This window comes from Pteropus vampyrus, unplaced genomic scaffold, assembly GCF_000151845.1.
Source record: "Pteropus vampyrus isolate Shadow unplaced genomic scaffold, Pvam_2.0 Scaffold88, whole genome shotgun sequence".
Lineage (NCBI taxonomy): Eukaryota > Metazoa > Chordata > Mammalia > Chiroptera > Pteropodidae > Pteropus > Pteropus vampyrus.
The window spans coordinates 3,111,198-3,128,528 of record NW_011888869.1 but is presented as its reverse complement, the minus strand read 5'-3'; the positions used below and the strand labels follow the sequence as shown (position 1 = coordinate 3,128,528).

At 35.3% G+C, this 17,331-nt stretch overlaps 1 pseudogene; it reads right to left on the bottom strand.

Annotated features, from left to right (window-relative positions):
• Nucleotides 1-8,740: 8,740 nt before the first annotated feature.
• LOC105294481 lies at nt 8,741-8,884 on the bottom strand (annotated as a pseudogene).
• Nucleotides 8,885-17,331: the final 8,447 nt, after the last annotated feature.

The following is a 17,331-nucleotide window of genomic DNA, read 5'->3' as shown; positions in this document are numbered from 1 at the left end:
TAAAAATGCCTTTTAGTTTACTGAATAAGAAAAATATTCTCAAACCAACTTTTAATGTATATTGAAAATATCATCATCTTTTCTTACCCAAACCTGGAAATTTAAACTACTTGCTGTATTTCTGTTTGGGTGGACTATGGGAAATTTTGTCTTTCTCTACTTAGGTGTTATGGAAACAAATTGCTCCTTGAGAACAGCCTTAATAGGTAGGTTCTTCTTTGTCAGCACTTTTGCTAAGATGGCTATTTCTAGGATTTTCATTCAGCTGTGCAGGCTGCTGATTCCTTAACTTTACGGAAATAATGAATTGGATATCAAATTCTTCTCTTTTATCCAAAAATGTTGATGAACTAGTAGTAAAGTCTGGGGTCAGCACAGATCCAGTATCATTCAAGAAGAAATAAATGTCCATGTTAAATACAAACTATGGAACCATTGGGTTTTCTTAAATCCAAGAACAACATAAATTTTTGGCTTAATATAAGAGCATAGTTATGGTGTAGCTTATATAAATTTAGAATAAAATGATAATAGCCAGGATTTTTAAACAGTATGTGCTAAGTACTATGTCAAGTACTTAAGTACCTGTAAGGATGTGTAACTAATATGACCACTTTACATAAGAGGAAACTGAAGCTCAAGTTGAAAAATTTGAGCTACACACTGAGTAACAAGTAGAGCAGAAATCAAACCCAGGTCTGTCCAGTGCCAATAAACTAATCAATGAGCTGAACTTGAGATAGAGTTTTAGAAAATAATTTTTTTCTTTCTTTACAAGTTACATTATTAGGATATAACATATACTATTCACCTTCTTTCTGATTTTAGCTGCTGCAAGAAATGGAGTGAAGTATAAAAGTTGAGAGAAAATGCCCATTATTACTTTTTTCCATAATTTCATTTCGAATTAGAGAAGTATACTTAAAAATAAAATGTGACTATTCACATTAACTTTATTTATTTACTGTTAACTGGATATTCTCTTCCCCTCTTCTATTCCACCAATTTCCAAGGAAATATAAATGCATATTGTATTATAACTTCAAAATTTGACACTCAAATAAATGGATATTTTCCCAATGAAAGTATTTCCCCACCCACAGTAAAAGTGCTGGAAAGAGGCAGATTTGAGCTGAGGTTTTAGGGTTAACTCAAACCTGATTCCCTCGCTGCAATTCATTGAGTTTATGGACATTGTTCAGTCTTTCATCACAGCCAGGATTGCTTTTCTCAGCAATTTAGGATTGTGCTGGAGAATGCATTTTTTAGTAAGATGTGAATTCTTTCACAGTCTTCATATTTTCTTCATCTGCTGATCCCTGTGGTCCATTAAACAACATGTGTTAGACTTAACAGCCTGAGCCCATGAAATTGAGAACATAGTTTTTTAGGGCAAGTCAATAAGACTTCTTAAATTTTTTTACTCAGTGATTTCTTTTTTAATATATTTGTGCGTGTGTGTGCACATGCCGCACATTATATAGGTATATATATAATATGTATTATATATATATACATATATATATAATTTTACAATGGGTTTATGTTTATTGATATTCATTTTCTGATTTTTTAATGAAAACTTACCTATATAACAGTTATCACAATTTGCCCTACAAAATACTATTTCTTTCCTCATTTCATAGAAAAGGAAACTAAAGCATAAAGAGGTACTTTGTCTATCACTCAGCTAGTAAATGACATCCAGGATTGAAATCCAGACAATTTGGTTCCTGACCATAAGTCTTTAACACACTGAAAACCTTTCCCACATGCCAGACTCTGCCTGAATTCCCCAAGCTCTGCCTCTCCAGTCTTTCTGTTATTGGATCTATCTTCACTCTATCTGCACTCTAGGCCTGCCCCAACTCTACCTAACCTCAGAAAGATCAAAAGTAGATATTTTTCAAAGCCGTTCTCTAAAGTCTAACACGAACTCCTCATCACGGTGGTTTAGGCACAGCTGCAGTATTGAGACACAGATCTGTTCCACCCAAGGATTATCAGTGCAAATCTATTTTCCCTTTTTCCAGGTCTTTATCCCCTCTGCCTTCCTGGTTTATACAATCCCTAGTCTTTCTAGATTCCCAGCCAATGCCTGAGTCAACTTTTAGGATCTTTTTCCCAATAAAACGGTAGAGTTTTAAACCTGACTAAACCAATTTCTGCTTGGAGCCTAAAGCATCACCCTGCATAGTCTCCTGGTCTAGCCCACACACAGGCTGAAGAATTGCCCTCTGCATAGTCTTTGAACAAGGACTGCTGCCTGCCTGACTTCTACATCCTGAATCCTGCTCGGGAGAAAACACAAAGCACCCTCAATTAAATTCACTAAAAGTGAACATTATTTCATTCAAGCCAAAGAATATACTGTACAAATTTTATTGACAGAATTACACAACTGCCCCTTCACCTATGTTATAGACTGTTTTTTTTTTTGACGTATTTTAAAAAGCAATTATATTTTATTACAAGATTACCTTTCTCAAAAATATCCTTGCCTAAGGTGTTGTTTGTTCTGACATTAGAAATGAAAACTGTGACAGAAATCATTTGGATTTCTGGCCAGTTTTTTCTCTTATTTTTTTTTTTTTTTATTTTTTATTTTTGAGATATGACTGACATACCATAAAATTCACCTTTAAAAGTGTTTCTCAGTGGTTTTTAGTATATTCACAGAGTTACATGATCATTATCACTCTATAATTCCAGAGCATATTCATCACTCCAAAAAGAAACCCCAACTTCTGGTTCCGGTCTGGCAAGTAAGGAGCTTGGAAGTTGTCACCCGCCCTAACAAGTAAAAGGCTGAGTAAACTGGAAACCCAATAACTCTTCTTAAATCTTTCAGAGAAGTAAGGTCACAGAACAAACTGCTGCTCCCCAAGGTGGAGAGGTAGACACAGAGAATCACAATTTTGTGTAGCAGAAATTGCTAAGCTGAAAACTCCATAGGAACAAGTGTTGGTATAAAAAAACTTGAATTATAATTGATGAATTGGTGGAAGTTTAGCGTGGACAAGTCTTAGAGTCAAAAACTCCACGGGGACCCAGTCACAGGGAGGCCCCTGTATGTTCTACCTCTGGGAACTTGAACAATTTTTCAGTTTATTGACCAAATTTTAACAAAATATCAAAGAAACTTTAAATATAAAGATCCACGTAGTTTAAAAATAAGGAGATTGTAACAAAAAATCCAACTCAAAAATGGGCAAAGGATGTAAATAGACATTTTTCAAAAGAATACATTCAAATGGCTAACTGGTACATTTGAAAAGGTGTTCAACATTCTTAATCATTAGGAAAATGCAAATTAAAACCATGATGAGATATCACCTCATTAGGATGTCTATTATCAAAAAGGCAAGAGGTAAGTGTTGGTAAAGAGGAGGAGAAAAGAACCCTTGTTCACTGTGGTGAGAATGTAAAGTAGTACGGAGCATTTCTTTCCTCAAGAAATAAAAATAGAACTAGCATATAAACCAGCAATCCCATTTCTGGGTATATATCCAAAGAAATGAAATCAGTATCTCAGAGAGACATCTGCACTCCAATGTTCATCACAGCATTATTCACAATAGTCATAGTACGGAAACAATCTAAGTTTCCATCAGTGGAATAATGCATAAAAAAGATGTGCTCTGTGTGTGTGTGTGTGTGTGTGTGTGTGTGTGTGTGTGTGTATGTGTGTAAAATGGAATATTATTCAGCCTTAAAATAGAAGGAATCTGTCATTTGTGACAATATGGTTGAAACTGGACGGCATTATATGCTAAGACAAATTCTTCATGGTATCATAGAAATAGGATAGAAAAGTGATTGCGAGGGCTGGGGATTAGGGAAAAGGATAGGCTGGTAAAAAAGTATAAACTTTCAGTTATAAGATAAATTAAGTCTGAAGATCTAATTTATAACATGGTGACTACAGTTAGTAATGTTGTATTGTACCATTAAGATTTACTAAGGAAGGAGAACAAAAATGTTCTGACAAAAAAGGAAAGGTAAATATGTGAGATGATGCGTATGTTAATTAATTTGATGGGGGATGTCCTTTTATCATGTATACAAATATTGATTCATCACATTGTACACTTTAAATATCTGACACTTTAAATATTGTATACTTTAAAAATCTTACAATATTATTTGTTAATCATATCTCAAACTGGGAAAATTAAATCAAAGTACTGCTATCCAGATTTTATTTAAAATATTGCTAAGAAAAAAGAAGAAAACTCAGTAGAAAAATGGAAAAAATGAGTTTCGCCAAAAAGGAAATTCAAATTGTTGCTAAATATATGTTCTTCTTCAGCGTCTTTAGTAATCAGGAAAAGGCAAATTAAAACCACAGTGAAATACCATTGCATACCTACAAGACTGGCTAAAATGGGAATAGTGTGAGTTGCATACAATACTGATAGGACTGTAAATGGGTACAGTCACTTTGGGAAACAGTTTGGAATTAGCTAGTGAAGTTGAAGATGTGAAAATCTTATCCTACACTTTCAACCCTAGGAACAGATCCCACAAAATTTCTTCTGCACATGGACCAGAATACATTATATGTAAAAGAATGTCTATAGCATCATTGCCCTTAATTATCTAAACCTAGACACAATCTGAATGTCCAAAGATGGTAGAATGGATAAAGAATCACATGTTCACAGATTAGAATATTTTATAGCGATGAACTAAATAAACTCTGACTCTATTCCAATTCTTCCGCAGATAATATTAAATAATATTGCATAATTTATGCATGAAAATAGACAAATAATAATACATTTTGTGTGATTCTATTCACATGAATTTCAAAGAAAACACAAAACTAAACTACATTTTTCGAGATGCGCACATATTTAGAGAAATTACAGAGAAAGTGATTATTGTAAAAGTCAGGGCAATGGTGACCTCAAGCAGGAAAGTTAAGGAGCAGGCTATGGACAAGACGGTAGAGGAAGTCGCAGAGTGTAGAATGTTGTATATCTCATTTTATTAATTATGCTCTTCAGTTATCCTTTGTGCACTTTTCTGTATGTGTGTAATATTTCACAATTTTTAAAAGGCTAAAAAAAGCCTGCGTAAGCAGAAAGTCTCCCATAAATACCATCAAACTTTAATATATTAAGAATTTGAGGTTAGGAATTAAAACAACTAAATCATACAAGTTTGGTTTACTAATGAAATAATATATATACATGTATAATTATTAGAAGTTATCATATGTGTGATTTTTTAAAAATTTTCATGTGGTGGGGAGTGGTTGGTGATTCTGGAACTGCTTTTTCAGTTACAAAAAAACGTTTCAGACAATAATCACTAGGAATCAGAGAATGACAATACAGCTTTGCTGCTGGTGAAACTAACAACCGAGAGCCTACAGGCAAGGCCCAGTGAGGGGAATTTTAATTAATCAGCATGTTTAGTTTAGTATAAAAGACACTCCCACAACTTCCTGTGTCCAGAGACAATTACTGATATTTCTATGGATGACATATCCTCCTTCCGAGACCTTGCTCTTTTCTTTCTTTATTGTCTTGGATACTTAGGAAAGGGTTGTTATTAAGCTCTGGCTGATTCTCACATGAATCTTTTCACAAGAAGAGATTGATGAAAAGGATAAACCAGTGGATTCTTGTTAAATATAAAAAATAAAACTATGGGCAGCATGGCAACAGATTTGGTCATAAAACCAAGAGCACACTATGTCAGGACTAAAACATATTTACACATTAAATGAGAACGTTATGAACAAGTACACAGAAAACAGAGCTATCATAACAATGTAAATGGAAACCAGCCCTTATCTAATTTGACACTTAAAAAATCCTTTACCCTTCGCCATCCGGGCAATAGAAAATAACTAAATTACAAATAGAGGTGCTTTTTCCAGCACCTTTAGATTTTTCCTTTTCGCCAATAGATGTGCTCCCTTTTAATTCTGATTCGTCCTGACAAACGAAACAAAAAAATGACAGCTTTTCTGAAATAAGAACAGTTTTTAGCTCATTAACTGAATGCAAAAGCCAACAGCTATTAGTCACTTAACATCTGTCAAGTGCCTTACATATATTATTTCCTTGAATCCTCATACAATTTCATAAAACAAGCAGCATTAAGCTCCCCATTCTATAAAAGAAGAAACTGAGGCTTAGAGAAACTGTATAGTTTCAACACAACAAACCAGTGCTCAGGAAAAAAATCAGAAGTCAATCCCAGTGGCCTGATTGCAGAGGTCATACTTAAACCACCACTACTTCATATAAGATGACATATGCTCTCCCATTAGCAAAGGGTCCCAAGAGACCCCACGGAACTTCCTGACACTTCTGGAGACACACTGAATGCTCTGACTTGATGATGATCACTAGAATAATGCCCAAACAGCATCCTTAACAGTTAGAAGAAATTAGGGCAGACTTTAGAAGCATATAATTTGTTCTCAGAAATCTTATCCATGGACCCCCTAGCATAGTGGATTAAGTATCAGAAGCATTTCTAGAAGTCTGTGGCAATGGAATGATATTCAGTTATAAAGCCATCCAAAAGGTTAATGCTGTCTTATCTGAGATTCTGCCTTAATCTCCTTAGGCTATGTTCCCATGTCCCTCTGTCACTGCACTTTTCAGAGTAGATGCCATTTGTTTGGGTTTCTCTCCTCTCTGTTAGGATTTTGAGAACTAAAAAAGCAGAGAACTTCAAATTCTTATATCTCCTGTACCTCTCACAGAATCAGGAGTATAGAAGACACAATACCTATTTCTAAAATTCAAGATTAAGCAATAACGTAATAGTGTTTATATTTATTAAGCACCATTAGGTGTTAAGTGCTATAAGAGATAATTTTTGTGTATCTCATTTATTTCTCACAAGAGGAATTTGATGAAGTCAAATACTTGTATTAGCCTTATCCTTAAGCATGTAATTATAGGCTCAACTTTAACTATAAATAACTTGCTCAGGGTCCTGTAGGTATTAATGGTGAAACCAGAATCCAAATTCAGGACAGTCTGAAGCCTTCCTTCTGAAACTCTGCACTGCCCTGTTCTCACGTCTTAAAATCAGTAACTTCTATTTGAAAAAGTTAGACATATTTAACTAATAGGCTTTCTATTTATATAACTTTATGATAATCTTCACTGTTTAGGCAAATATGTGTAAATATCTCTTTTGAAATAGTTTCCATTTCTTAAATGGATGATTCCTTAAGAGTTAGACCCTTCAACCTCACTGCTACCCTCTTCCATAGCTGCTTACGTGGGGAAACTGAAAATGCCTGCTCTTTCCGGGCCGCAAAGATTGAAGGGCTGAGTAGTGAAAACAAGTTCCTGCTGATCGTGTATTAGCTATTAAAGTATAATGGCAGCGGGGTTACAGAAAACACAAATTATTCTTCTGAAATATAGTCACTTCATTTTTACTAGTTCTCATTGTCCTCTTTAAACAGATGATCCCTATCTAGTTAAAGAAACAGAGACGGATGCAAAAGAACACTCCAGTTTGAGGAAAGAAGAAAACGAAAGCTTTTAACCATTTGGAAGACTGAAAATATGGTTACAGGCATTGTGGGTTTGGTTCCATCTAGGATTAGTCACGTTTATTAAAATTATTTTTTTCTGTATACTATGCTTCTATCCTTTGGTTTTTTTATACGAAATTTAAAGAGCATTACCAGAGCTGTGGGAACAATTTCACACTTCAAGCAAGGGCTTGAAAACATCAAACTGTGTATTTGAAACAGATATTTTTTAAAAAAGAAACCACTCATTCTGGAATTTTTCCAAAACTTGGTCACAATAATGTGAAATTTTGAGAACTATACAACGGTTCTGAGGTGATAAAATTCAAAATAAGTTCAAAGGAAATGCTTACCAAGAATTGCTTATCCATAGCAATTCATGGATACTAAGGTTAAATTATTTCTGTAAGTAAAACCAGTGAAATTGTGATACTGTCCAACCATTAGGCCTAGATTCAGCAAGAGCTGCTATTATTTTTTTTTTTCTCTTCTCCCTTTTACTTCCTGCTCAAACCATTACACAAGAAAACATAAGAAAATTAAGGACAGTCCTTAATTAGGAAGGACAGAATTAGGAAGGCAATTAGAAAGGCAGAAAATTAAACCATTTATTCTGGAAGATAGTGAATTACCCATGATTGGGGATATTGAAGCAGAATTGACAGCCACTGGTCAAGATATAGGAGGATACTGAGGACTGGGTACTAATTATCTTCTTCTTTCTGAATCTGAAGATCTATGATTGTAGTGTTCATTTGTGCTCATGACTTGTACTTTCCTGCTGTGAGGTCATTCTACTCTCTCTTCACTTTTTTTTTCAGGTTTTAAAACTTTTTATTGCATATCAAAAACTTGTGCATAACAATGATTAAAATCATTTGAACAACAACAACAACAAAAATGGCACTCTAATTAAACCGCATTTTACAGCCTGCAAGACTCCTTGGACCAGCTTGGTTTTCACTCCAGATTTCACTGTAGTCCCACCCAGCTTCTGCCTTTACCAATACCAAGTTCTTTTCCCTCCCTGCCAGCCAGACAGGCAGATAGATGGGAGAGGCAGGTGCGGCCTTCATTGTCAGTAGTTCTTTGATGTGAAAGCCGGGGCAGCACAGTCATTTAAACTTGATCCAAGCTTTTTGCATCTTAAGAAGTTAAACAACTAAAAGAAGTAAAACAAGAAGGCAATGCTTGTGGAATGTACAGTGCCTATCAGCGGTGCGTGCCTCATTGTGATTCCCCTGCTTGCTTCTCCTGTTCAATCGTTTCTGCTGATGGCAGTGGGTTTTTCGCTTGCCTTTCTGTTTTCTTCGATTTCGACTTATCGAACTTTTCAATATCAGCCATACTGGGTTTGTCAGACATGGCCTGAAGAAGCGGAGCGAGAAGCGAGGAGTGAATCTGATCTGCTCAGTGGCGATTGATTGAGGAGTCTGTGCTTCATTTTTTAAGCGCAGGATTCATTCGTAAGTCTTAGACTCCAGCCTCACCTCTGGGTCCAAGAGCATCTCTGTCCAGAAGGGAGTTTATAAAATGAGTCGGAGAGTAAAACTCTCTCTGTGCTTGTTCTTAGAATTCTGTCTAGAGTTCACCCGCCCTAGGCCTCCTTCAGTCCTGATCCACTTATCACAGCCAGTGACAGGTGGGTTGAGATTCAAATCAAGGTTTGGCTCTTTTGCAACACACATCATCCGTTATGCCAAAGCAGTGGAATTTCAATTCGTTGCTGCTCGTGTTCTGGCCCGGCTTGCAGCATGGCAAGTGAGCAAAGGTCAGGGCCATGGCCTAGCCAGACTGGTATAGCTGAAAAGGTTCTCCGCTCATCATCCAGGTTGTCATTCACGTCTCGAGAGCACCAACTGTGTCTTTTCAAAGAAATGGAACTACGTTTCTGCTGGTAACTCCGCATAGGAAACACTGGCTACAAGATTGAATTTGTGTGTCCCCGCTGAACTGAAGAAATCACAGGATTATTGAATTAAAAGTAGAAAGTATCTTAGAAGTCCTTGAATTTATAATGTATTTTTTTAAAGATCAGAAGTGGAGCCTCGGCGGAGTCTAAGTAGCCTGATCTAGCTGCTGCTGCTGCTGCTGAGTTTAGGGCTCTACAGTCTGTCCTTCCTACAACGCAGCCCTTCCACACTCACCGCGGAGGGCACGAAGGGCGAGTGACTCTCCGCCTGAGTTGCAGGAAACTCAGGCACTGCCTTTACCACCAAAGTCAAAGACCAGTACTAACAGTAAAATAAGCATGTCACGAGATCAGGTGTACAGAGAAAAGTGCTCCGAACGATTTTAAAACAGATAAGATCAAAGAGCAACTAGAGGGAAAAAAACCCTGAAAATTTAAAGTACAGTTGACACTTCAAGAACTTGGGTTTGAGCTGTGCAGGTCCATTCACCTGCAGAAACTTTTCAATAAATACATACAGTACTATAAATATATTTTCTCTTCCTTATGACTTTCTTAATAACTCTTTTCTCTAGCTTACTCAATTATAAGAATCCAGTATATGACACATATAACATGCAAAATATATGTTAATCAACTGTTTATGTTACCGGTAAGGCTTTAGGTAACAGTAGGTTATTAGTAGTTAAGTTTTTGGGGAGTCAAAAGTTACACGTGGGGGTAAGAGAGTAAGTGGTCGGCACCCCTAAAACCCACGTTGTTTAAGTGTCAACTGGATATAGAATTTGAAATAACCTATTTTGACTTTAGTAGAAACATTCTTAAGTATTAATTCTATTATTTTAAAAAATGTTTGCATGGACTTGTCAAATGCTTCTCTTCTTTTCAGCAAATTTACCCATGAAAATAGAGTAAAATCTGGCTCTTGGACAAATAAGGATATAATTTAGCTAATGCTGAAATTATCTTAAGCAGTGTTAAACATGGTAAGAGCATGAAGTAAGCCCATTATTCAAGAGCAGGCTTTATTTATCCTGTTAAAATTTCAGAAAAAGTGAAAATTTCAGCCAACAGCATAGGTGAAAAGACATCTTAATTATGAAGAAGTGAAGATATTTTTTTCCTAAGGTTTAAAACAAACTCTTATTACTAAAACTTGTACCAATATCAAATTCCTAATTTTTATATAGTATAATAATTTTATATAGTATAATAAGATGTAACCATTGGCGAAAACTTGGTGAAAAGCAACTTCCTATCAATCTATAATTATTTCCAAGTAAAAAATTTTTAAAAATTAACTCTTGAGGACGTTAACTAATAAAAAATAATGCACACTTATTGCACATCATTTCATGACCTATTAGTAACATGATCGACTGTTATTATGTTAGTGTGCAGTTGGTCTCTTGCTTCTGCTGTTACATGCTAATTTTTTAGCCTAAGTTAAGCACTATCATAAATTTAAGGTAGACTCATTTCCAATATCAGCATCACAAGCAATTAACTAAATGCCAGATACATTTTTTCATTAATTCAGGCTGTAATTTGTACCATTTAGGTACCTAAACCTTCACATTTGTTCATATTTCATTTTGCCTGATATTATTCATTAAAAAAAAATAGTACGTTAATCTCAGGTTACAGAGGAATGTCCTCTGTATTAGTTCACTTACATATTATCAGTGTTGATAGAATCCTTTCCAATGCTATATAATATGACTAAAATTTTGTTCTTAACTGAGAAGTCCAAAACTCTGATTTAAGAAATTTTTAATTTTATTAAATCTAACCTAAATATACATGATCTCTGTGTCACATCCATAATGTTCAATTATTTAAGGAGATTAATATGCGCTTCTCACAGAATGTTGGAGTTGGAAAGGACTGTAAAAGTCATCTCATGCACACACCATGATGAACCTCAGGTTTAGTAAGATCAAATGACTTGCTCGCTAAGGCTTCCAGTTATAACTGAAAACCTGGGGTATTTTTATCACTATAAACACTTCATAGCCAGATTTTGTTTGCCCGAATTCCAAAATCACTTCTACCACCTCTTAGCTATATGATTTTGGGCAAGTGATTTTACTTTTTCTGTCCCTCAGTTTCTAGCTCTGTAACATGGGGATACTGATAGTGCAGTTGTTGACATCTTTCTGAGCTGGTTTGATACTTTTAATTCAAAGTATCAAACTTTGAATTAAGTTTGATTAATTCAGCTAGATTTTAGCTGAGGTGATTTTATACTTGTAATTCTAGATATTCTTGATTTTAACAGTATTCTCCTCATGTGTCTTTTCTATTTTTAGAACCATCATTTATCATATGACACATTATTATTTCAAAACTAAAATATGTATTGCGAGATTTATTGCTATAGCAGACACTGCTGTTTCTGTCTCTAACGCCACTGTTCTTCATCCAGGCTTGGAGGTAGAGAGCACTCTGGCCAACGTTTTGCTTCTCCTCACTGAAGTCAGGTAAACCCACAAGTTCCCTCAGAAACAATCTTCTCTTTGTTTTGGAAACAGTTTGTAGCTTTTCCTCAGAATTTTGATTTTCTCCAAGAACTTCCAGTTTCAAGGTTCTTGCCCAATCTAGAAGGAAAAAGTCTGGACCAGCACTTCTCTTCAGGACCCACTAGGGCCTGGACTTGGCTCTCACCCGTGCCTCGTAGTCAGGCCCCAGAAGATGCTGTGGAGAAGAGGAGAAGGTCAGCGGAATCATCTTAAGCCCTATTCTTCCTAGAAACTTCCAGTGACTTTGGAAGAAGTCAGAAACCAAACTATTAATTTCTCAAGTCCATTTCTCTTCCAGAAGACTGGAATCATCGGTCATTCAGTTGCTTAGAAATTATCCTTGGTTATTCTCTTTCTCTCATTCTCATCTCAGATCTATCCCTGAGGTCCATTCATTTTACCTTCCTTTCAAGAAATCATCTTACTTAAAAGTATGCACTTTCTCTGTTGCTGCTACCATCTCCTTCCACTACCTCATTAGCACATTAAGTCTTCTAACTAGGTTTCTGGATTCTTCGTTGCTCCTGCACCTTCAGTTTATTCTGCATGCAGGAGCCGATAGAGCTTTTGCATACAAATCGAATTCTGTGTTCCATCTGCTCCCCCACACGTAGCATAAAATCCAAAACGTTTATAATGGACTCTCAAGCCCTAAACGATCTGACCCCTATTTATCTCTACAACCACATTAGGTGCAATTCCCGTTCTCATTCACTATGCTTCAGTCACATGGATCCTCCTTTACTTTCGAGAACATTCCAAGCTGTTTCTTTTTCTCATCTTAGGGTTTTTGCTCATGCTGTTGCTTCAACCTGAAACGTTTTTCCGTAGGCTCTCCTCATAACAGCCTCCCTCTCACCCTGCTGGTCTCGGTTCAATGTCTCTTACTTGGGGAAACCTTTCCTGATCATTCTAAGGAGGCCTTTTTGTTAAATTTAGACGAAGTTCTCTGTTTATTTCTTTCATAGAATTTTACATTTTGTAATTATTTATTTGTTAATTTATTGTCTGTGTTTTGTTTATCTATACTTTCTATGGTAGCAAGGACCATGTATGTTTTGCTAATAACTTTATACTGGATTTCAAGCACATGATTGGTATCAATAAAATTTTATTAAATAAATAAATGTGAGTAAAAAAAGAAGATATATAAGGCATATCCCAAACCCAAAGTGCTATCTTACAAGGAGATAGTTCATGTGCACAAATGATTGCAACATAAATAAATATATACCAAGTACTATATAAAAGACATAAACTAAATACCATGGGAACATAGAGTGTGGAAAGATATGAGGGCAACATTAAAGAGTATTCATTGTTTAAATTGAGCCTCAAACTTGATAGGCAGAGATAAAAAGGAAGGCATACAAGAAAAGCAACTTTACAAGTAAAAGCATGAAGAAGGAAAATTCTATTAGGTATATCCAAGAAATAAAGCAGGCAGGATGATAGAATTTATAGAAATATAATATAAACTGATCAAATGATAGAGAGGTCTGAATAATAAGTTGAAGCGTTTGAACTTTGTTTCGTAGTAGAGAAAAATATTTAAAATTTTAAGCTGGATAGTGACATACTCAGCAGATGTGTAAACTCAGCAAGATAGAGTGGGAGAGGATAACACAGACCAGGAATATTATAAATTTGGCTTAAATTAGGATGGTGACACTGGGAATGGAAAATAATGAATGATCAGAGGTTCGACTTTGGCTTTCTGGTAATGAGAGAGTACACAGAAATACTTCAAGGGATGCAGAAGCTCGCTGCACACATATGTAAATATTTTAGTGAAGGCTTAGTACCTAAGAGAGAGTCCATAGCTTTTACCAGAAATCTCAATGGAGTCTCTAATGTCAGAATATTAGGGAGATTGGCTTACTTGACACTAGTTTTCTCTTCTGGGACTACTTATGCTTATCCACAGTCTTAGTCTTTCCTGCTTTGTCTGAATCGTTTGGTAGAGTAAGACACTCTGCTCAAATTAGTTATAGTTTAAAAGGATATTAGTTGAACATAGCTATAATGTACAGAATTTATAGAATTTGTATGTGTTCATTTCCATTCAGAAGAAAGTATTTTACTCCTTCTCATTGTTCTTAGCTTTTGAATCTAAGGCTAAGCATTCATATTCAGTGGATTGAATACATCTACTAACCCTTTTAAACTAACTTCTACTTGACCTTATTATACATTTATAAATTTCGCTCCACACCTCTAATACAAATTACTTCTTAAAAGGCACATACAAATACCTCAGCCATACACCCAGATTATTTCTCTAATACCTAGATCAATGGATTCAAATAGCAGGTTCATAAACGAAGAAGCCAAGTGCCTCAGATTTTTATTCTGAAGTGTATTTAACTCCTGTAGATTTTCAGGAATTGTTTATTATTATTATTATTATTATTATTACACAGTAGTATCTTCTAGTATGATATATCACAGTTTGTTTAACCATTCATCTGTAGTAAGATATTAATTGTTTCCTGTTTTGAGTCATTATAAATAAAGCTGCTTTAAACATTGGTCTACAGGTTTTTCGTGTGAACATAAATTTCCATTTTTCTGGAGCAAACGCCCAAGACTGCAATTGGTGGATTGCATGGTAATTACATGTTTAGTTTTATAAGAAACAGACAAATTGTTTTCCAGACTGGCTGTACCATATTACATTTACACCAACATTGTATGAGTGATCCAGTTTCTATACATCCTCACCAGCATTTGGTATTGTCACTATTTTTATTTTAGCCATCCTTATAGAGTGCAGTGATTATTTCATGGTAGTTTTAATCTGCATTTCTTTATTAACTAATAAAGTTGAACAACTTTTCACATACTTATTTGCCATCTATATATCCTCTTTGGTGAAATATCTGTTCATGTCTTTTGCAGATTTTATAATTAGATTATTTTTTTTTTTACTGTTGATTTTTGAGAGTTCTTTATACTCTATTCTAGATATTAGTCCTACGTCGGTTATGTAGTGTGAAAATAGTTTGTGTGTGTAGTTTGTCTGTTTATCCTCTAAAGAAGGTCTTCTGCAGAGTAGAAGTTTCCAATTTTGATGAGATCCAGTATATCAATTTATCCGTTTATGGACTGTGCTTTTGGCATCAAGTCTAAAAATACTTTGCCTAGAATTTGAAGATTTTCTCTTATTTTTTTTGTGTGTGTTTTACATTTATCTCTGTGATCTATTTTGACTTAGTTTTTGTATAAAATGTGAGGCCTAGATTGATACCCTTTAAAAAGCAAACAAACTATCCTTCCTTCACTGAATTGCTTTTGCACCTTTCCAAAGACAAGTTGGTCATATTAGTATGGGCCCGTTTATGGGTTCTCTATTCTGTTTCATTGATCTAGATGTCTATCCCTTCACCAATACCACACTGTCTTGATTACTGTAGCTATATGGTAAGGCTCAATATAAGGTAGAGAGATTCCTCTCATTTTATTCTTCTTTTCCAAGATTGACCTAGCTATATTAAGCCTGTACCTTTCAATATAAAATTTAAAATAAGCCTGTCTATATTATTATAGATTTTTCACATGCTGAGAATTTTTATTTAAAAATTAAAAGCATAAAATATGCTCTTTCTTCTTTTTTATAGTTACTATTATTAAATAAAGATAATATTGCAACTAAGAATATAGCAAGTGCCTTTATTAAAAATGAAATATGTGCTGTTATTACTATAAATCTGATGTTAAGAATAGAGCATTTGGCAATATGTAAAATTTTGGTATCCCTCATATACAGCGCCACTCGTCTGAGAAAGAATGGAGTCAGAAAAGGCTAACTATGGTATCTTGTTGTGGCCATGTGTGCATATATCACATTTAGAAAAGCACAGCAGAAGATCATAGCTTTTGAAACCATCATTTTTCTATTTCAGTGGCCTTGTGAGAGGAATGATGTCATCTAAACTATCTTGCCTTTCCTTGACCTTGGATAAAAAAATAAAATCTCTAGATAAGATATCTCTAGTATTGCCACACTAGTGTGTTCTCCAGCCTGGAGAGCAATTTATTAACTCTCTCACTCTTGTTAAATCACATCCCAAGGATAACTCTTCCGATTTATTTCCTTGATTCTTTTTTAATCTCGTGGGTGAATGAGCCCTGGTTAGATAATCGTGGATGTTTCCTCTCAGCACATTGCCACATTTCCCTGAAAGCTGCCATGTTCTTAATATACAGCCCTATTCTTCCCAGCCCCAAGCCTGGCCATAGGTAAATGGACTAGAGATGGATGCTTGACCTCAGCTCTTCCTAATCGATTATCTCTCCCGGGAGTTTGGAATCTGAATTAGCATATGCTGGTAATCCTGAGGGCATAACAACCTGGCAGCGAAGGCTGTCACTGTGTGGAAGTCATCTTCAGCCAGCACTCCTGGAATCCACTTAGACTAATTTTCTGTGAGGCCAAAGATAATGAATACTGAGTTTATATTTTGCCAAAGAAAATAAAGCATTAAAACATAGGGTAAGCCTATGTCTCGTAAGTATAAATTTACCCCTTAAGTAGAGGGAGAAATGAGAAAGATTTCTTTAAACATATGAAATGGAGAAGGATAAATTGTTTCTGGCAAAAATACCCTAAGGATACATTTCCAAATTGAGAAGTGTGGGTGGTTTGCTGGGAGCAAAATGTACTGCATGGTGGGTTTTTCTTTGTTTTTATAATGTTTTCTCCAAAAGATGTATTTAACTGTTGTGCATTGTATAGGACACTATATTACATAGATTGAAATGCAGTTTTAGTGCCCTCTTATGTTTTCATCATTCCATATCCTCCACATGGTACTATGTCACTTTTATTTTTCATATTTTTTTGGTAAAGCTTCAGTCAGAAATGGATTTACCTAATGCCACCTATAAACTTATGTAGAAAAATGGTGTGAGAGGCTGCCTTGTTGCCTTTTAATATACATAATATTCAACAGTGCTTATTTCAAGAAAACTATAATCTAAGACATAAGCAAAACTAAAAAAAAAAAAAATTGTTGACTATTCAGAGGAAGGCATATAATTATCCAGAAAGTTAAGAGAAAGAATTAGTTCGGTTTATGGTCTAGAAGCTGAACTGAGCATCACATAGCAGGGGGTGATGTTATTTCTAAATGATCTCACTGTTCTTATTTCTTTCCTTTAGCATAAGCTACATGGGTAGGAATTGGGGTTGGGGGGGAGGTGGGAAAGGGGCCAGGGTACTCTTTCTCTGTTTTCTATTTGAAACTTTTGATTCGATGTCCTTTATTCTGTAATCCTCTCATTTCTGAAATTTCCCTTCCCTCCCTCTGATGCTACAGGTTTCTGCACACACCTCTACATTGAGAGCTGACTCTCCAAGCTAATTTGCTCTCCTT